General features: G+C 44.9%; 1 protein-coding gene and 1 long non-coding RNA gene across 4 annotated transcripts in view; one reads left to right on the top strand and one right to left on the bottom strand.

Annotated features, from left to right (window-relative positions):
* PKNOX2 (PBX/knotted 1 homeobox 2) overlaps positions 1 to 22,524 on the top strand; it is a 701,154-nt gene that overhangs the window by 162,896 nt on the left and 515,734 nt on the right. The gene's annotated exons all lie outside the window — the stretch shown is intronic.
* LOC143933294 (uncharacterized) lies at positions 12,323 to 20,529 on the bottom strand. Its single transcript, XR_013263083.1, has 2 exons — positions 20,238 to 20,529; positions 12,323 to 13,000 (listed from the first exon to the last, which is right to left on the bottom strand). It is a non-coding gene; the product is annotated as an uncharacterized LOC143933294 (long non-coding RNA).

Here is a 22,524-nt window from a genome sequence, read left to right as displayed (position 1 = left end):
ATCTGATGATTGTTAAGCTGCAATAGATTACATTTTTGGTTTTGGTTTTGATACCACTTTAATGTGGATGCATTTTTAGAATTTGTCTTTAAGACATTAGGCTCTTTTTTTTTTTTTTTAGCATACTTTCAAATTTTCTTGACCAGTTTAGTATTGTTTTCCCTGGAAAAAAGAACTTTACATTGTGCATTTATCAAAAAAAGGTCTGAATCTATTAAAAACAAAATGAAACTGGTTCATGATCTGAGTGGCCATTGTGAGGGGAAGATCCGCTTGTTTTGTCTCGTGGTTGTAAACCCTTACATACCGGTATACCCAGTGAAGGGATGCTCAGGTGATACACAGAATCCTACATGAGTTGTACCTTTTTATCTGCTGTCTTCTCTCCTCTATAGTGCAGAATTTATAAAGCTTGTCTTTAGGGGGGGGGGGGGGGAAGCTGATATCACAAACTGCAGAGCTCAGAGAGGAGAGCTCTGAGAGCTGATTGGAGGGAAGGGACACACCCCTCTTCACACAGCGCACAGGAACGGAGCTGAGGCTGTAAATCAGCTGGAGCTCCCTCCCCTGTCACCTTTTTTTTTCTCTTGGTGTCAGGAAAACTTGTCAGAAGCGATTCATGCAAATAGCAGAGGAACGGGGCAGCAGACAGAAATGACACTTAGTGCTCTGGATTGAGACAAGTACACGCTATAGAGGGATATGCTTTGTTCATTTTTCATGTCTGAGGTTTACAACCACTTTAATAGGGTTGATTTACTAAAAGCAAAATCTGGTGCAGTTCCGTATAGAAACCAATCAGCTTCCAGTTTTTTTTTTGTCAAAACTTAATTGAACAAGCTGAAGTTAGAAGCTGATTGGCTACTATGTAGGACAGTTATGACAGCCTAGCTGCATCTACTCAAGGCTCTCCTGCCTGTGAAATCCCTATGGCCAACATCACTCTGGCTGCTTGAACTTAGCGCTGCATTTACCGTTGGATGATATCTGTACACAATAGCTTGTCTCCCCCATTTTTTCCATTGATACTGCATAATTGTAAAACCCTAATTTTTGAAACGCGTCGGGTGTCTTTTTATTTCTACAGTGTTGTCTATGATTGGGACTCATGTATTATATACACTATCCTGTTTATTCTTAAAGTTTCATTTTTCATACACTAGCACTTTTTATTGGATGCATTTATTTGATCTATTTTGTTTATCTATGCACAATTGGTGATATATTTATTTATGCACAGACACTTTATTGATTGCATTATTTGTTTTTATGTGGATACTTGAATTCTGCTATGGTTCCACATTAAATAACATTGTTGTTTTATCATTTTCTATCACTTGATTGGGTTAGGCTTATATATTTTTCTTGATATATTAGCGCTGCACTTTTCCTGGATTACACTATTTTACCAAAAGTATTGGCATCCCAGTCTTAGTCCGTAGGGTTCAATATTCAGTTGGCCCACCCTTTGCAGCTATAACAGCTTCAACTCTTCTGGGAAGGACGTCCACAAGGTTTAGGAGTGTGTCTATGAGAATGTTTGACCATTCTTCCAGAAGCACATTTGTGAGGGGGTCAGGCACTGATGTTGGACGAAAAGGCCTGGCTCACAGTCTCTGCTCTAATTTATCCCAAAGGTGTTCCTTCGGGTTGAGGTCAGGACTCTGTGCAGGCCAGTCAAGTTCCTCCACCCCAAACTCGCTCATCCATATCTTTATGGACCTTGCTTTGTGCACTGGTCCAAATCATTTGGTAGAGGGGGGATTATGGTGTGGGGTTGTTTTTCAGGGATTGAGCTTGGCTCCTTAGTTCCAGGGAAGGGAACTCTCAGACCCCTTTCACACTAGGCGCTACAGCGCTAAAAATAGTGCCTGCAAAGTGCCCTGATAGAGCCGCTCCTGTCTCTCCAGTGTGAAAGCCCAAGGGCTTTCACACTGGAGCGATGCGCTGGCAGTACGCTAAAAAAAGTCTTGTTAGCAGCATCTTTGGAGCAGTGAAGCAGCGGTGTGTATACCGCTCCTCCACCACTCCTGACCATTGAAATCAATGGGCAGCGTGGCTATACCGCTGGCAGCAGCACTTTGCAGGTGGTTTTAACTCTTTCTCGGCCAATATAGTGTATATACTATGCAGAGCTGCACCAGATTTTGCACGCTCCAGTTTCAGCAAATCAACCCCAATAGGTGAATAGTTTGGCCACATATGGCCTCTCATAGACTCTAGCACATACCTGGTAGCAGAGCCTGATATGATGAGGAAAGCCAATTTTACGCCTCTGACTCGGGGCCCCTGATAGTGCAGACAGGAGTGCAGAAGGGCACGAGTGCATGTAAGTCTTGCTAGCAGCAGGGCAGGTATCCACGCTGGGCAGGTGAAGTAGTCAGAAGGCTCCAGTAAGCAGGCAAGCTGGCAGGCGGCTGGTAGGCAGGTAGCCTAAGGCAGGCTGGTACTGGTGACAGTGGGCAGCTGAGATGGTTGCTGGTAGCAGACTGTAGGTCAGCCGGAACAGCAGGGTGGTAGGCGGGTACTGGCGACAGCAGGTAAAGTAGCAGAGTCAGGCAGGCTGGATGATACACAGACAGGATGGATCAGGTACAGGGCACAGGCAGGAGCCTGGTCAGGAAACAAGCCGGGTCTGGAACCAATCAGAGAAGCAGGAGCCAATGGAGCAGACAGAAGCGGAGGTCAGGAAACAAGCCAAGGTCAGTGCAGGAGAAGTTCAGAGACTAGTCAAGACAAGCCCGGTGTTCTTTCAAAAGATTCAACTCGTCAAAATCTCCAATTATGTCACTTGGCTGTTTTCACAGACCACTGCCAGCATATACACTACAGTACACAATATAATAAGTGGACATTGTTAGTCTGCCCACTAGTAACCAAGGCGGCGACAACTTTTTTTACTCCTTAGCCAGTGGTCTGTCAAAACATCCAACTCGTCGTGTACCGTAATGTAAACGCTGCCGCTGTTCTGTGAAAACAGCCAAGTCGTCAAAATCTGCAATTACTGTTGCTGGAGAGTCATCGAAAGTGACGTAATTGGAGATTTTGACGAGTTGGCTCTTTTGACAGAACACCGGTCAGCAACTGGAATCAGGATACAGGAAGTCCGAACACAATGGGGACTATAGGTTTGTTCGTAAGTCAAAGTTGTTCGAAAGTCGCAACACTGCATTTGTAAGTGTAACTTGCCGCCTGTGCATGGATGTGGGATGTTCCGGGCGCTTGTTATGTTATCTGGGGCGTGGTACGGCACTGTGGGATGTGTCCGGAGGTGCTCGAAAGGTATCCAGGACCCAGCATGGAGCACAAGTGGCCGGCATTTGGGGCCGTTCGTAAGTAGGAGTCGTTCGTAAACTCGGGTGTTCGTAACTCAGGGACTGCCTGTACAGACTCACAGGATACGCAGAAGGCTGAAGACAATGCAGCACTGATCCTGAACACTGGCCCAGTCTAAATAGCCAGTTTGGCGCCAACATCTGTCACAAGTGCACGTGAGCGCCAGCTCGCATGGGTATGCGCACTCCCACATGTGCACACGCGGATGTGCCTCGTTTCTGCAAACGCGAAAGGGAACATGTATTAGATTGTGCACAGATATTCATCTAAAGGAGCCATCTTTTCTATTGGCATGCCTTTCCTTGCCGACTCGTTCTCCGGGGATTTAAGGACTTAACCAAAATCAGGATTTTCAGCCCACGTTAAAAGCGCATCAGCGTTCGGAATATCCAGATTTGTTTAATCATACCTCTTGCCCAGATGAGTATTGTCTTTCTGATAATTTTGTTTACCTAACAAGATTTCTCTAATTAAATCTCCCTTCGGATGGCGTGACTCTTGCCGCGGGGGTAAGTGAGCTTTTCTGAGGACGGCGAGCCAATGTTTCTCCTCCACTTTAGTACGACAGAACATGGCTTTTCTTGTGTTTTAGCACAAGCTTTTAAAATTAATTAGTTTTCTTTTCTTTTTTTCTTGTAGCAGTGAAAAGGTACCTTGTTTTCTGAGGCCACTTTTAATAACCTCTCTTGTTTTACAAGGCACTTTAATTCCAGACTGCCTACCACTCATTCCCACTGTGGCTTGTCCACCCAGCTTTCCCCCTGTAGAGTTGGTGTACCCATAAACAGATGTAATGGACAATTGTGATCCAGCTACCTGCAATTTTACTCTAGATCCTAAACTTTTAACAATTTCCAAGTGCCCACAGTCAAATATATACGGGATTGTGAGTTTTAACTCTTGTGCGCGGTTTGGTGTTTTTTTTAGTCCTGTTTATGATGAGGCATTTGCTACAATTGTCCGGAAACTCTAGCTAGTACAGAAAATACTTTGCGTCATCATAGCGCCTTCTTCCTAGAGAAGTGCACGACAAAAAAAAATAGTTTCATGTGAATATGTGACTTGTGAGCCGCTAAAATCTAACACCCTACAATTTTTGCACAGCCGCTATTACCATAAAACGGAGTACTGGCTGAAATATGACGTTTAAGATAAAAATACCCATAGAATACTCATGCCTCGTGCAATGTAACAAAGGTATGCTGTACAGTATGCCCCGTTTTTCTATTTGGGCAGCATTTTTTTCTTACTTTGTGAAGTTCCTTCACAGCGCGGCCATCTTCACTGTGGGCATCTGAAGCCACAGTGTCCTTCTTCCAGGATTCCGTGCAATGCTAACTAAACAGCATGCACCTGCTGATCTCGTGCATGTGCAGTGCTGTGCAATCTTGGCCAGCTTGCCATGCCAAGCTGACCAAGATTTTCCATAGACGAAGAGAACGATTTGGTTGGTATTTAGAGACCAGGTTAGTGATGTAGCTGGGGGCCAATTTGTGGATGGCTTTGTACATTGTCGTTAGAATTTTGAATTGAATTCATTAGGTGAGCAGAAGCCAATGGAGGGATTGGCAGAGAGGGGTGACAGAGGCTGAGCAGTTGGTAAGGAGGAGTCTGGCAGCAAAATTCATGATGGACTGAAGGGGGATCATGTATGTAAGGGTAATCCCATGAGGAGGGAGTTGCAGTAGAAGAGGCAGGAGATGACCAGGGAGTGAACTAGAAGCATTGAACATTGAATTGATTTAGTTAGGTGAGCGGAAGACAATGGAGGGATTGGCAGAGAGGGGTGACAGATGCTGGAGCACTGCCATGCCAAGCTGACCAAGATTTTCCATAGACGCCAATGTTAAATGTTACGGGAGCTGTGCCATGCCAAGCTGACCAAGATTTTCCATAGACGCCAATGTTAAATGTTACGGGAGCTGTGCCATGCCAAGCTGACCAAGATTTTCCATAGACGCCAATGTTAAATGTAACGGGAGCTGTGCCATGCCAAGCTGACCAAGATTTTCCATAGACGCCAATGTTAAATGTAACGGGAGCTGTGCCATGCCAAGCTGACTAAGATCTCCTAGGAGCCAATGCAAAATCAGAAATGACGTACGCGGCCGCGGCCCCTAAAGGAGGAAGTCAAATTAGATATAGGCTTAAATCAGGTAAGTGAATAGGAAAAAAAAATAAAAAATTGCCAATTAATTTTAAGGATGCACATTAGTGCTGCATGGTGAGGAGTGAAAAATGTGGGTGGAACTCCCCTTTAGGCCGGGTTCACACTGCTGCGGGGGGAGATCCGGATGTGATTCGCACCGCAAATCACATCCGATCTCCGTAGCGATGCGAGTACAGCCATACAGATAGTATGGCTGAATTCGCATCGCTCCCGCAGCAAACTCGCACGGGACCCTTTTTTTGGTCCGCAACAGAATCGGATCGCATGTTCACACCATGCGATCCGATTCCTGTGCGAGTCGGCAGATCGCACTGCGATATGCGGACAGATCTGGGGGTGTCATTAACATTTCATTGACACTCCCAGCCATCCGCATAGGGCAGTGTGAACTGCCAGCGGGAGTAATGCGATGCGGGAAAACGCCGCGGATTTGCGGCGTTCCCGCATCGCAGCGGTGTGAACCCGGCCTTAAAGTATATCTAAAGGCAAAACGTTTTCTTTCATTTTGGATGGTGTGGAAAGGGATTAGAACACCTGTCAGGTTTTATTGCTGTCTGTGCTCCCGTTAGGGGGAATCATGCTCTCTTTTTGTCCTGATTACCATTAGCTATGAAAGTAAAAGAAAATCCCAAATTCTGGGTTGACCCCAGAAAAGTAATAGAGGGGAAATATTCTAATGATATCACTGATAGCACTACTATCAGCCCATCCCCACATGCCAAGGTTCTAGGTGTAATCCTGGACTCTGAACTCTCCTTTCGGCCCCACGTCCAATCATTGCCCAAATCTTGCCGCCTCAACCTCTGCAACTTCTCCAGTATACGCCCCTTCCAAACTAGTGTCCCTCAATGCTCCTAGTTCACTCCCTGGTCATCTCCTGCCTCTTCTACTGCAACTCCCTCCTCATGGGATTACCCTTACATACATGATCCCCCTTCAGCCCATCATGAATTTTGCTGCCAGACTCCTCCTTACCAACTGCTCCAGCGTCTGTCGCCCATCTCTGCCAATCCCTCCATTGGCTTCCGCTCACCTAACTAATTCAATTCAAAATTCTAACGACAACGTACAAAACCATCCGCAAATTGGCCCCCAGCTACATCACTAACCTAGTCTCTAAATACCAACCAAATCGTTCTCTTCGTTCCTCCCAAGACCTCCTGCTCTCTAGCTCCCTCATCACCTCCTCCCATGCTCGCCTCCAGGACTTTTCCCAGAGCCTCTCCAATCCTATGGAACTCCCTACCCCAATCGGTCCGGCTATCTCCTACTCTGTTTGCTTTTAAATGATCTCTGAAAAACCCTCCTCTTCAGAGAAGCCTATCCTGCCCTCACCTAACAACTGTATTTTTTTTTTTTTATCCATCAGCACATCCCCCATATTACCCTTTGTATCACTTGACCCTCCCTCCTAGATTGTAAACTCTAACGAGCGGGGCCTTCTGATTCCTCCTGTATTGAATTGTATTGATCCCCTCACATCCCTTTTAAACGGTCAGACCCCTCTCAACCTCTTAGGAGTGCATTGGCCATAGATTTTTAAAGATATTCTAGTTGAGAGGCCTTCTCCAAAAATCATTGCAAACTTATCCTCTGAAGAAGACCCCAATTCTATGGGTCGAAACACGTCAGTAATTTTTATACATCAGACATTTTGAATTTTTTGGACTTGGAACGGGCTTGTCCCCACCAGAGCTCATATTTTAACTATCAGGAATATATTTTATGCTCATTTTCTAATAAAGAACTCATTTTTCTAAACCCGTTTAGTCCCACAACTCATTTACCCTGCTGCTTAAACCCCCCCTCCCCCCTCCCCGGGGGAATTTTCCCATGTTGTAATACTCAGGGTGTGCAGTACCACCAACTCTCCCTATATGTGTCTTTTCCATGCTATACCTTTTTTGCCTTTTTTTTTATTTTTTATAGGTGATCACATTCCCTCTGTTCTCAGCTGCATAAAAGCTGAAGGGAGGGGAAGCAACAGCACACTGAGCTTCTCAGTGAATGGCTGTGCAGTGGGAGCCAGTCGGGACAAGTCTGATCATTGGAGAAGAGCAGGCTGAGTTCACAGCACAGCTAGAGAACTGACCATGGTGTGCTCTCCTGCTTAGTGTGGTCACTTTTTAATAGGAAAGCAGAGGGGCTGGCAAGAACACCAGGGATTTGGCATAAAGGAAGCAATACAAAGAGAACAGGAGACTTTCTCATACAAGTACATGGTACAAGCAGGCACATATCAGGAATAGGGAATGTTGGGGTAACAAACACTAATAGGTCCACTTCAATGCTTTCCAACTTACAGTAAAAACGGTTCTTTTATGGGCAATTGAAAAAGATTTTCTTGAGTGTAATGTACACACTCTTCTGACGACTGAAATATAATGAATCTGATACATGCATAAGATCGAGCGTTTCATTTAAACTATTAAATCTGCCCAAACATTTTGCTAGACGTTGTTTTATCAGAATCCTTAATGTGTTTGAACATCTCAGGAGAAATGTGTTTTTTTTTTTTTTCGGTGGGGAATTGTCTAATGTCATTTTTATGTAATTGTAAAGTAGTATCTAAAATGCTGCCAGTATAGAGCTTCTTGCTAGGTGCATTCAATCTCTGAAGCATATCTAAACCCAGAAACAAAAATGTCCTATATTACTGCCCCCCCCCCCCCGCCCATAAAATTCAGCCTTACCAGTGTCACGGAAATGCAGCCTTACCAGTGCCAATTAAATCCAGCCTGATCAGTGCCAATTAAAGGTTGCCTGATCAGTGCCCATGAAATACAGCCTTACCAGTGCCCACGGAATACAGCCTTACCAGTGCCCATGAAATACAGCCTTACCAGTGCCCATGAAATACAGCCTCACCAGTGCCCATGAAATACAGCCTTACCAGTGCCCACGGAATACAGCCTTACCAGTGCCCACGGAATACAGCCTTACCAGTGCCCACAGAATACAGCCTTACCAGTGCCTATGAAATACAGCCTTACACATGCCCACGGAATACAGCCTTACCCGTGCCCACAGAATACAGCCTTACCAGTGCCCATGGAATACAGTCTGTGCAAGTGCCCATGGAATACAGCCTTACCAGTTCAAATGAAATACATCCTTACCAGTCCCCAAAAATACAGCCTTACCAGTGCCCATGGAATATAGCCTTATCAATGCCTATGAAAAACAGCCTTACCAGTGCCCATGAAATACAGTCTTATCAGTGCCAGAAAATACAGCCTTACCAGTGCCCATGAAATACAGCCGTACCAGTGCCCATGGAATACAGCCTTACTAGTACCCATGGAATACAGCCTTTCCAATGCCCATGAAATACAGCCTTACCAGTGCCCATGGAATACAGTCTTACCAGTGCCCATGGAATACAGCCTTACCAGTGCCCATGAAATACAGCCTTACTAGTTCCCATGGAATACAGCCTTGCCAGTGCCCATGAAATACAGCCTTGCCAGTGCCCATGAAATACAGCCTTACCAGTGCCCATGAAATACAGCCTTACCAGTGCCCATAGAATACAGCCTTACCAGTGCCCATGAAATACAGCCTTACTAGTGCCCATGGAATACAGCCTTGCCAGTGCCCATGAAATACAGCCTTGCCAGTGCCCATGAAATACAGCCTTACTAGTACCCATGGAATACAGCCTTGCCAATGCCCATGAAATACAGCCTTACCAGTGCCCATGAATTACAGCCTTACCAGTGCCCATGGAATACAGTCTCACCAGTGCCCATGGAATACAGCCTGATCACACAGAGCTCTGAAACAGATTTGAATATCCCGACGGCAACTGTAACATTTTCCCGCCTCCTATGATACACATCACACTGATTCAATGTATCATTGGACCAGTGTTCCGTCTACCTAGGAGGCGGGACTTTGTTGCAGGCCTCCTCCCCCTCACACAGATGGTGGCGTCATCACATCCCAGTGGCGTAACTAGAACCTTCAGGGCCCCAATGCAAGAAACCATGAAGGGCCCCCCTGAACCCCAGCCAGGGCCCTTCCCTCCGAGTCTGGTGGTGGAACTCCAGGGCGTGGTCACAGGTATAACCTTTGTGAGCCCTGTAGTTCCACCACTGGTATCAGTAGTTTTTTTTAATTATTATTTTTTTTCATTTTTAGGTGCCCCATTGGGGGACTGTCCCTAGGCAGGATGGGGTCCCCGTTCTCCAGGGCATATGAAGTTACTGCCCCCAGGTGAGAAGGGGTCCCTGTCCCCACGTGAGAAGGGGTCCCTGTCCCCAGGGGGAGATGGAGGGGGTATGTAATGGTGTGTGGGGGATGGGGTCCTCTCACTCACCATGACCAAGCTGTAGGCCGCGCACTCATCCATGTTGGCCTGGGCTCCATCCAGTGTGCTGGACGGGTGATCAGCATATCTCCCAGAAAGACCTTTCATCATCTGTGTATGACGGGGGAGGAGGGGGGAGGCTGGCAGACAAGCCTGCAGTGTCCTCCGGGGAGCCGGCTCTCTGTGTGCTTAAAGTTTGTTTACCCGGGAGAAGTATGCAGTGCAGTGTGGGCCGGACTCGGGGTGGGTGGGACTCTGGCTGGGGAGAACAGACATCGGACTGAGAGGCAATGCATGGAGCAGGAGAGGGGTACTCTGAGGAGCCGGCTGAGGACACAGGTCATGCGGGTAATGCACAACTAAAGAGCAGCCATATGTAGAGGGAGCTGCATGGGCCCCCTGCATCACAGGGCCCGGTTGCGGTCGCAACTGCTGCACCCCTTATAGTTACGCCCCTGTCACATCCGCCTGTCACTCAGCCACAGACAGAAGACAGAGCAGCCCGCCACTGCTGCTCTCTATTCGGCCACTCATGCTTCTGTCTGCGGCTGAGTGGCAGGCCCGGCCGGAAGATCGTCCGGCGCACGCGGGTGCCCGTAAACCCGCAGCCAAATGCGGGAGACTCCCATGACTCGCAGGAGACTTTGGATGTCTGTTAATGTGAATAGAAGGCTGTGATGCTGTGATGTGAAGGGGGGGTCTGTGATATAAAGGGGGGCTTTCACGTGAAGGGGGGGTACTGTGTTGTGCCGGGGAGGACTGTGATGTCAATGGGGTAGGGGCTGTGATGCCGGATGGGGTTAATATAAAGGGGGACTTTGATGTGAAGAGGGGATGAAGAGGGGGCTGTGATGTGGAGAGGGCACTGAGGACACAGATGTATGAAGGAGTCTGTAAATTGGGGGGGGGGGATGTTCTGTGATGTGCGGGGCTGTGATGTGAAGGGGGGCTGTGTTTTGCAGGGGAGGACTGTGATGTCAATGGAGGGGGGCTGTGATGTCAGGGGGGTTAATATAAAGGGGGACTCTGATGTGAAGAGGGTGCTGTGATGTGGAGAGGTCACTGAGGACACAGATGTATGAAGGAGTCTATACATTTTGGGGGGGGAGGGGTGTTCTGTGATGTGCGGAGCTGTGATGTGAAGGGGGGCTGTGTTTTGCAGGGGAGGACTGTGATGTCAATGGAGGGGGGCTGTGATGTCAGGGGGGTTAATATAAAGGGGGACTCTGATGTGAAGAGGGTGCTGTGATGTGGAGAGGTCACTGAGGACACAGATGTATGAAGGAGTCTATACATTTTGGGGGGGGAGGGGTGTTCTGTGATGTGCGGAGCTGTGATGTGAAGGGGGGCTGTGTTTTGCAGGGGAGGACTGTGATGTCAATGGAGGGGGGCTGTGATGTCAGGGGGGTTAATATAAAGGGGGACTCTGATGTGAAGAGGGGGCTGTGATGTGGAGAGGTCACTGAGGACACAGATGTATGAAGGAGTCTATACATTTTGGGGGGGGGGGTGTTCTGTGATGTGCGGGGCTGTGATGTGAAGGGGGGCTGTGTTTTGCAGGGGAGGACTGTGATGTCAATGGAGGGGGGCTGTGATGTCAGGGGGGTTAATATAAAGGGGGACTCTGATGTGAAGAGGGTGCTGTGATGTGGAGAGGTCACTGAGGACACAGATGTATGAAGGAGTCTATACATTTTGGGGGGGGAGGGGTGTTCTGTGATGTGCGGAGCTGTGATGTGAAGGGGGGCTGTGTTTTGCAGGGGAGGACTGTGATGTCAATGGAGGGGGGCTGTGATGTCAGGGGGGTTAATATAAAGGGGGACATAAGACAAGTATTTGGCGCAAATCAAAGATATTAGGTTCCCACTTGAAAAAAAGGGAGGCCGCACATCTCGTGTCCACCACAAGCCGGCTGCTTCATACAAAACACCTGCAGTGGACAGCATGTGAGAGGAACAGGAACAACGCGATGAGATGACAGATGTGGACCGGACCACTGGCTGATGTCCCAAAAATCAGATATACCAGATGACCCCTGGTGTTTAATGCTTACTTTTTGCCTACTAAATGTGAGTGCAAAATTTTATGTTTTTTACACTGAAAATAAAACCTTTTAAAAAAAAAAAATCTGCACCCAGAGGCGCCCCTTTCTCTCCTTTTTCTCCTAATATAAAGGGGGACTCTGATGTGAAGAGGGGGCTGTGATGTGGAGAGGTCACTGAGGAAACAGATGTATGAAGGAGTCTGTAAATTGGGGGGGGGGGGGGGGGGGGTGTTCTGTGATGTGTGCGGCTGTGATGTGAAGGATCTGAGAAAATGTTACTCTGTGATTTTTAATACTCCCGATCCAGGTGTTCTACCATTTTTATGGGGACAGAGGAGTCAGTGAGTGAGTGTATGCAGTACCACATGTAGCCAGAGGTGGGGGGGGTGCCGGAGACACTCTTAAACACTTGGAGACGATCGGAGACCATTCGGAGACGCTCAAAGACACTCAGAGACACTTGGAGATGCAAAATACAAGATTTATGCTACAATGATCTACAATGGATCTTTTGACACCATTTAGATCCCAAAAATTGGGACACATTAGGCACTAATATACCTAATACAAGCACAACTGCATTAGCTACAATCTGTTAAATTGTATAACAGCTAAAATTCTCTCAGGTTATCACTTAATTGTTTCGAGGTATTGGATAAGGAAGATTTTGTTTGGCTTTACAGTAATTAATTAAAAGTCTGTAAAGTTTGATCTTTTTTTGTATGCAGATAAAGGGGAAACATTTGAGAATCATCTGTTGGCCATTATGGATAGCTTTTATGTTGGAATTTGAAGTCACACATATTGCAGGAGTTTTCAGCAGTGTCCTCAAGCAAAGTCCGTCCTTGTATGTGTACAGTTGTCTGAGAAGAGTTGCCCATGTGTGTGATTCTGTCCTATTCGTGTTGGATACATGTTCTTATACACGGTATACACTTCTTTAACCCAGTTAATGTTTCATCCCAGAGATGATATTGCCGACCTTGCCGGCAGCTAGCATTGTTCTATTGATCATGTTCCTCTTGACCTTTTCACTGGCTCCCATTACGTCTGCTCTGGTTTCCAACTTTGCTGATCCAGGAGATGATTTGCTTTCCCAAACATGTTTTTCTGATTTCCCATCGCTTTTCATTGACTCCTACACGGGAGAGAGAAAAGCAGAGAAGGCGATGATATAATACTGGGCTGTAGGGAGCAGCGGTTATGAAACTGTGCTGTACTAAGGATCAACTTTTAGGAAGACTCTATTCCAATGGTCTCCAAACTGTGGCCCGGGGGCCCTCTGTTTGCTTTTATCTGGCTCTTGGGGCACTATTCCTCCCACTAGTACCGGGCACTATTCCTCCCACTGACACCAATGATGGGGCACTATTTCTCCCACTGACACCACCAATGGGGCATTATTCCAGCCACTGACACCAATGATGGGGGCACTATTCCTCCCACTGATACCAATGATGGGGCACTATTCCACCCACTGACACCAATGATGGGGCACTATTCCTCCCACTGACGCCAATGATGGGGGCACTATTCCTCCCACTGACACCAATGATGGGGGCACTATTCCTCCCACTGATACCAATGATGGGGCACTATTCCTCCCACTGACACCAATGATGGGGGCACTATTCCACCCACTGACACCAATGATGGGGCACTATTCCTCCCACTGACGCCAATGATGGGGGCACTATTCCTCCCACTGATACCAATGATGGGGCACTATTCCTCCCACTGACACCAATGATGGGGGCACTATTCCTCCCACTGACACCAATGATGGGGGCACTATTCCACCCACTGACACCAATGATGGGGGCACTATTCCACCCACTGACACCAATGATGGGGCACTATTCCTCCCACTGACGCCAATGATGGGGCACTATTCCACCCACTGACACCAATGATGGGGGCACTATTCCACCCACTGACACCAATGATGGGGCACTATTTCTCCCACTGACACCAACAATGGGGCACTATTCTATCCACTGACACCAATGATGGGGGTACTATTCCTCCCACTGACACCAATGATGGGGCACTATTTCTCCCACTGACACTGGTGGGGCACTGTTCCTCCCACTGACATCAATTATAGGCACTATTCCTCCCACTGAAACCAATAAGGGAGCACTATTCCTCCCACAAATACCAATGATGGGGCACTATTCCTCCCACTGATACTGATGGAGCACTATTCCTCCCACTGACAGCAATTATGGGAAACTATTCCTCCCACTGACACCAATGATGGGGCAGTCTGATGAAGCCCACACACAGTCGAATTGTCCGACAGATTTTTTCCATCCAGAGGCGGACTGACAACTGATGGGGCCCCTGGGCAATAGGAGATTATGGGGCCCCCGGGCAATAGTAGAATATTATGGGGCTCCCGGGCAATAGGAGATTATGAGGTCCCCAGGCGTTAGGAGATTGTGGGGCCCCCAGGCAATAGATTATGGGGCCACACAGTATACACACACACACACACATACAGTATACACACACAGACACACAATATACACAGACATACAGTATACACACACAGACACACAATATACACACACAGTATACACATATGCACACTGAAGGGGCAGCTATAATCTTGGGATTTTAAAAAAAACACAGATTTTTACATACTGTCCCTGGTTTAATTGAGGCTGGAAACCCTGATGGGGCCCCTTAGTGGCATGGGGCCCTCGGGCAGTGCCTGAGTGTCCGAATGGTCAAACCGCCCCTGGTTCTGTCTGACCTTTGCTGTCGAAAAGTCCGGCCGTGTGTACGCAGCATAAGAGCTAAATTTGAAACCTGAGTGCCCGAATGGTCAGGTCCGCCCCTGGTTCCATCTGACCTTTGTTGTCAAAGTCCGGCCGTGTGTACGCCGCATAAGAGCTAAATTTACAACCTGGAAGGGTATCGGCAAGCCCTTCATCTTATAATGCTTGGCAAAGGCTGCAAACTGGACAATTTTCTCAACAAACACGCTACGGAAAATAAGATTCATTCCTTCATGAAGGAAATCTGGGGGCCCCCCTCCGTCAGGAAGGGCCTGTGGCAATTACCCCTTTTACCCCCTTATAAACCCGGCACTGAAAACAGATAGTCGGGGGGTGGGGGTGAGGAGATGGGGCAGAGGTATTGGGAGATGGAAGGATTCTTTTTCCGTCAAGTTGGCTTTGCAGATGGAAAAGGTTTACTTTCAAAACCGGAAATATTAGAACTGGTTTTCAGCTCAATGGGATGGCGTCACACATTTCCAGGATGCTTTTATCACACAGCATCATTTCTTAGTTATTATGTAGATAAACCCAGTAAAGAGCACTTCGTTAGGTGCGCATTTTCCATAGCCGTTGAGGATTATGGATTCAGCATTGATTATTGATGAGCTGCACATAGAAACACTAAATTGCGTGAATGATATTATGAGGTCAGAGGTCCACTTCAGAAAGTCTTCTGTTAGTGTTGACTAATGCCGCGTACACACGATCGGAATTCTCATCGGAAAAAGCTCTGATGGTTTTCCCAACGGAATTCCAATGGAATTCGGCTCAAGCTGTCTTACCTACACACAGTCACATCAAATTACAATCGTTTAGAATGCGGTGACGTACAACACGTACGACGGGACCAGAAAAAGGAAGTTCAATAGCCAGTAGCCAATAGCTTCCGTCTTGTAGTTGAATCTGAGCATGCGTGATTTTTGGCGTGTCGGAATTGCAAACACACGATCGGAATTACCCATAGAAAGTTTTTCCTGTCGGGAAAATTGAGAACATGCTATCAATTTTTGGCTGGCGGAAATTCAGACAGCTAAATTCCGATGGAGCATTCACACGCTCACATTTTCCGATGAAAAGCTCTCATCTGTATTTTTCTGGCCGGAATTCCAATCGTGTGTACGCGGCATAAGGGAAAAGAATCAGGGAGGAGGATATATGTCAGACACATCTAAGCCAATAAACATACTATACCAACATGGCCTTACGCCGCGTACACACGATTGGAATTTTGGTCGGAAAAAGCTCTGATGGTTTTCCCGATGGAATTCCAATGGGATTTCGCTCACGCTGTCTTGCCTACACACGGTCACACCGTCAAGAGCGTGGAGACGTACAACACGTACGACGGAACTGGAAAAAGGATGTTCAATAGCCAATAGCCAATAGCTTCCGTCTCTTAGAATCTGAGCACGCCTGAGTTTTTGCGCGTCGGAAATTGCATACACACCAACGCATTTTCGGATAGGAACTTTTTCCGACCGAAAAATTGAGAACCTGCCCTCAATCTTTTGCTGGCCGCTTATAGACAGTGACCATCTGTCTATAAGCGGGATGGGAAGTGGTTAAGAAACAAACTTTTTTACATGAATATTATAAATTAAAAGATGTGATTTTATATAATTGATTGTGAATTTAATAAATATAACATACTAACACCTCGAAAAACTTCCCCCATCTGGCTCGGATATATTTAGCCGTTAGATTTGCTAAGTGATGAGACGTTTATGTTTCAGGATCGGATCGTTTAAAGGAATAGGCTTCCTTCGATTTAAGTCATTTGAAATTCATTATTTTTTTAATTGCCAACTTCCGTGAGGTTAATTGCAAATCCGCACGGTTATTTTAAAATGCAGATGTAATTGGTTTATTCTCGGGGCCGGTTTGATGAAGTATACTTTGCCGCCACATGACTTTAGTTATTTACGAAATGCCCTAAATTATTTAAAAAAAAATTTAAAAAGTAAAAAAAAAAAAAATTTTTGTTTTTAATAATTCAGGCCATTTCGTAAATAACTGACTTACAGTATTTTAAAAAAAAATAAAGTAAAAAAAAAAAAAAGATTTTATTTTTTTTTTATAATTCTGGGCATTTTCGGCATTTCCCCACATGCAATTCACATATGACCTTTGTTCTGGCAGATAGTGTCCTGCCATCATATAGTGTCCGCCCCGTACTGCGCATGCACAGTACGGAGCAGAAGAAGCTTCGGAAAGTCTCCGAAGATGAACGGCGCCTGTGCCGTGAGTGGAGGTGGTAGCCCCACCATCCAAGCGGACATAGGGTTCGGAAAATTAGAGGGCCCCTCGTGGGCGAGCTTCACTCGCCACGCTTCGGGCTCAGCCTCGCTGCGCTCGGCTCTTTTATATTCCTACTCTATGTTCACTTGGATGGTGGAGATAGAACCTGGACTCACGGCGCAGGCGCCATTCATCCTCGGCTATTTTCGGAATCTGTGTGTGCTGTGTACTGCGCATGCGCAGTACACAGCAGACACTATCTAATGGGGGACCATATATGATAGGACACCGGCTCTCTATGGAGCTGGTTCACATATCTCCGGAAAAGGCTGTGGAGCGCACTGCACAGAAGCTGCGCCTCTTTGCCTCCGTTTCAGCTGTGTTAATTGCGTCAACTAAAACCAACTAAAATATTTTAGTCGACTAACTAAATACCATTTTAGTCAGCTAAAATATGACTAAAATGAAAACAATTGAGATGACTAAAATACGACTAAAATGAAAACAATTGAGATGACTAAAATACGACTAAAACAAAAACAATTGAGATGACTAAAATACGACTAAAACTAAAACAATTGAGATGACAAAAATATTACTAAAACAGAAGCAATTGAGATGACTAAAATATGACTAAAACAAAAACAATTAAGATGACTAAAATACAACAAAAACAAAAACAATTGAGGTGACTAAAATACGACTAAAACAAAAACAATTGAGGTGACTAAAATACGACTAAAACAAAAACAATTGAGATGTCTAAAATACGACTAAAACGAAAACAATTAAGATGACTAAAATACGACTAAAACGAAAACAATTGAGATGACTAAAATATGACTTAAAAGTAAAATGGCATTTTAGTCAAAAGACTAAGCCCCCGTACACACGGTCGGACATTCCGACCACAAAATCCGTCGGATTTTTTCCGACGGATTTTGTCTGAAACTGGTGTTGCATATACAAAGTTGTCGGAAAATCCGATCGTTCGGAATGTGATGACGTTCGTTCGTTACAGCGGGACTACGTTCGGGCTAGTAGCCAATAGCTTTGGTCTCGTAATTTGATCTGAACATGCGTGGCACTTTGTCTGATCAGAATTCTCTACAAACGATCGGACAAAGTCTGATCGTATTTTGTTGTCGGAAAATTTGAGATCCCGCTCTCAAATTTTTTCCTGGCGGAATTTCTGACGGAAAGAGTCCGATACAGCCCACACACGATCGGATTTTCCAACAATATAATCTGATCGGACCTTTTCCGTCGGAATTTTCGACTGTGTGTACAAGGACATAAGACTAAGACTAAACTCAAATTTGACGCCAAAATGAACACTGATCTGTAGTGCACGTTCATACCATAAATAACATATTAGATTTTTTACTCCAGCAGTATTTATTGAGTTTGGAAATTGTAGAGAAATGCTTAAATAATGCATTACAATTTAACTACAATAACTACTAAATTAGATTTTAGATAACTAAAATGAGTTTTAGTCGACTTAATGCGATTGTAGCTGTATTAGTGCATTTGTGACAGAGAAAATTGAGTACTGTCCGTGATACTTTTTTTATTTGCAATAACGTACAATTTTTCAGGACAAGCTTTCGGGGTATGTCCCCTTCTTCAAGGTCCAAGCAGTACTTTTTTTTCAGTCGACTAAAATCATTTTAGTCGACAAAAATGTCCTGGAGATTTAGTCGACTAAATACGACTAAAACTAATTGCAGAAGACTAAAAAGGGACTAAAACTAACGTGCCATTTCAGTCCTAAGATCAGAAATTCCTTCAGAAAAATCTTGGATGGTTTTTCCGACGGAATTCGGCTCAAGCTTGCCTTGCCTTGCATACACACGATCACGCAAACGTTCTCTGAACTTTCAACCGTCAGGAACGCGGTGACGTACAAGACTATGACGAGCCGAGAAAATGAAGTTCAATGCCTCCGAGCATGCGTCGAATTGTTTCCGAGCATGCGTAGGACTTTTGCGTGTCGGAATTGGTACAGACGATCGGAATTTCCGATCGGAACGTTTTCAGACTGAAAAATTGAGAACCTGCTCTGAAACTTTTGCTGGCGGGAATACGGGCCAGCAAAAGTCCGATGGAGCGTACACATGGTCGCATTTTCCGACCGAAAGCTCTCATCGGTCTTTTGCTGGGCGAATTTCCGATCGTGTGTACGGGGCATAAGACTAAAACTAAATTGAAATTTGCTGCCAAAGTTAACACTGCGTGTCAGGGCCGAATTCGGCAAAGATTATGCCCTGATTAGTCCCGGAAAAGGAGAAGAGGGACGGACAGCGTTGCTGTGCGATCAGCGGCCGGTTTAGGTGTGAAACTAGCCTTACAAGGTGGTCTTAAACTAAAGACCACCACTCCCTCCCCTCCTCGTTTTTGGATATCTATTATTTTTTTTTCCCTTACCTACCTTTTCAGAAAGAATAAATTTACTTCCGCCCTAGCCCCGGGCACAACGCAGTACGTCACGTCCTCTTCTGCGGCGAGCCCTCCTCCTTCTCGTGTGTGTCCCAGAAGACGAGCCGGCCGTTCGCAAAAAGCGCCAGGCGACTCGCGCAAATGCACAGTAGGGAACCCCGGCTGTGAAGCCTGAAGGTTCCTCTGCCGGTTTCCCTTAGTTGGAATGGCGGCACCTGCACCCGAGCCGGTTGGGGGGAAGGGGCAACATCCCGGGATCCCTGGACAGGGTGACCCCACAATAAGGATAAAACTTTTTCGCGGAAGGAAGTTTAACAAGACTCGTGGCCACTCATTAAAATGAGAAGAAAAGAGGTTGAACCTTAAACTACGTAGAGGGTTCTTTACTGTAAGAGTGGCAAGGATGTGGAATTCCCTTCCACAGGCGGTGGTCTCAGCGGGGGGGTATCAATAGTTTCAAGAAACTATTAGATAAGCACCTGAACGACCGCAACATACAGGGATGTACAATGTAATACTGACATATAATCACACACATGGGTTGGACTTGATGGACTTGTGTTATGCCTTTTTTTCGACCTCACCTACTATGTAATCATGTAAGGTAAGTGTCCTTATTAAAAATTCAGCAGCTACAGCGCTTGTAGCTGCTGACTTTTAAAACTATTTTTTTTTTTTTTTGCTGGCTGGAACTCCTCTTTAATGATCACAGTGGAATATTTTTGCTTTTGTCCTCCTTTGATATTCAGACCTTTAGCTTCTCCACCATCTCACATTTCTTAGCCCACCTTTCATGCTCCCCAAGCCTCCATCTAGCGTCCTGTCTATAGTAAGAACGGGATTCTGGGCATACCGCCAGGCATTTTAATCAGTCATACTCGCTCAAAGTGTAGGATTTCAGGCCACCTGTTGAGATGGCTTCAGCCTTGATTTTCAGATGCATCTCGTAAGAGACGGCACACTGTTCTGCTTCCCAGATATTTTCGTTTTCAAAAATAAAAAATGCAGTTTTGAAGGTTTCCTTTTCGTTCGAGTTAACTTGCCGGTCCTGCATTTGTTTTGTTTTTTGTTTTTTTTCCAGAACCCGTTGGGTGCATTTTTGGCAGGTCCAGCCTAGAAGAAGTTGGGATTCCATGCCGAAATCTTGTTGTACTGGTGGAGGGGGGGAGGGGAAGGTTGCCTCCTCCTTGGAGCCACAGCTTGGTTCGTTGTGAGAGGGACTCAAAACTGTTGACCTTTGAAGCTCTTCTGGAGGACGTTGTGTGGTCACATGACCTCAGCAAATGATCACATGATTTCAGCCCCTAGCAGAGGAGGCCCCTTTTTTTATGAGCGCATTTCCTGCACAGATAAATGTTTCTTTAGCTCTTTCTTCATGGTGGTTGGCGGTGGCGCCTTTTATATCACCACCTGCTTTATGCGCTAAGGCCCCATTCTCACCTCGAAGAAGCTTGAAGCTCCAAAACGCTGGAGGAGAAAAAAAAAAGCAAATCAACTATCCTCTATGGGGATGGTTCACATAGTACAAGTCACCTGAAGCCAAACGCCCGAAGCTCAAACAAGTTCTGGAGATGTTTTTGTAGCTGGAATCGGGGGGAAATTTGTGCGTTTTTTTTTTTTTAAGCTTTTTTTTTGTTCCATGGAAATGCTTGATTCAAGCATTTTTGAGAGTGTTAGTGCATTTTGTTGCACGTTTGTGAGTGCTTTTTTTCTGCTCGAATGCAAAAATTGAATGAATATAAATAAACAAATGAATAAATAATAAATAAAAAAATAAAAAAAGCCAACCTTAACTCTTAACCCTTATATTAACCTCTGCGGGAATTCATGATCATTGTTATCAATTTTTAGTGGTTTGATAATTCATATTTGCATATATGTATATTTTGTTGAATAAATTATATTGTATTTTTGTATTTCGTTGCCGTTAAAGTCACAGTTTTTATGGGGGGGGGGGGGGGTCTTCTCCTTTTCTTATATAAAACCCTAGTCCAAAACCCTAATCCTACTATTAAACTCTAACCTCTAACGCTGATATTACCCCTAACCCTAAAACTTAACTTTAGTATTAACCCCTAACCTAAAAAAACAAAAACATCAGTAAAGAATAAATAAATAAATACAATTAATAAAAAACCCTAACCCCAGCCCCTAACCCTAATTCTAACCCCTAATTCTAATAATAAACCCTAGCTCTAACACTAATATTAACTCCTAACCCTAATCCTAAACCATAACCCCTAATATTAACCCTTAACCCCAATATTGACCCCTAACCCTAATTCTAACCCCTAATCCTAATATTAAACCCTAACCCCTAATACCAATATTAACCCCTAACCCTAATCCATAACCCTAATATTAACCCCTAATCCTAAACCATAACCCCTAATAATAACCCCTAACCATAACCCCTATTCCTAATATTAAACCCTAACCTCTAACATTAATATTAACCCCTAACCTATCAAACCTATCAAAACAAATACATAAATAAAGAATAAATAAATACAATGAATAAAAAACCCTAACCCCAACCCCTAACCCTAATTCTACCCCCTAATTCTAATAATAAACCCTAACCCCTAACACTAATATTAACTCCTAACCCTAATCCTAAACCCTAATATTAAATCCTAACCCCTAACACTAATATTAAACCCTAACATTAATATTAACCCCCTAACCTTAACCCCTAACCTATCAAAACAAATACATAAATAATAAATAAATAAATACAAATACATATAAATAAATAAATACAATTAATAAAAAACCCTAACCCCAACCTCTGACCCTAACTCTAACCCCTAATTGTAATAATAAACCCTAAAACCTAACACTAATATTAACTCCTAACCCTAATCCTAAACCATAACCCCTAATATTAACCCCTAACCTTAACCCCTAAACTAACCACAAAAATACATAAATAAATAAAATGAATAAAAAAAAAAAACCCTAACCCCCAAGCCTTAACCCTAATCTAACAAAACAAATACATAATTAAAGAATAAATAAATAAATACAAATAAATAAATACAATTAATAAAAAACCCGAACCTCAACCCTTAGCCCTAAAATTAACCCCTAACCCTAATTCTAACCCCTAATTCTAATAATAAAACCTAACCCCTAACACTAATATTAACTCCTAACCCTAATCCTAAACCATAACCCCTAATATTAGCCT

This window comes from Lithobates pipiens, unplaced genomic scaffold, assembly GCF_037356315.1.
Source record: "Lithobates pipiens isolate NorthernLeopardFrog02 unplaced genomic scaffold, aLitPip1_a1.2 Scaffold_27, whole genome shotgun sequence".
In the NCBI taxonomy this organism is placed as follows: Eukaryota; Metazoa; Chordata; class Amphibia; order Anura; family Ranidae; genus Lithobates; species Lithobates pipiens.
This window is presented reverse-complemented; position numbering and strand designations above follow the sequence as displayed.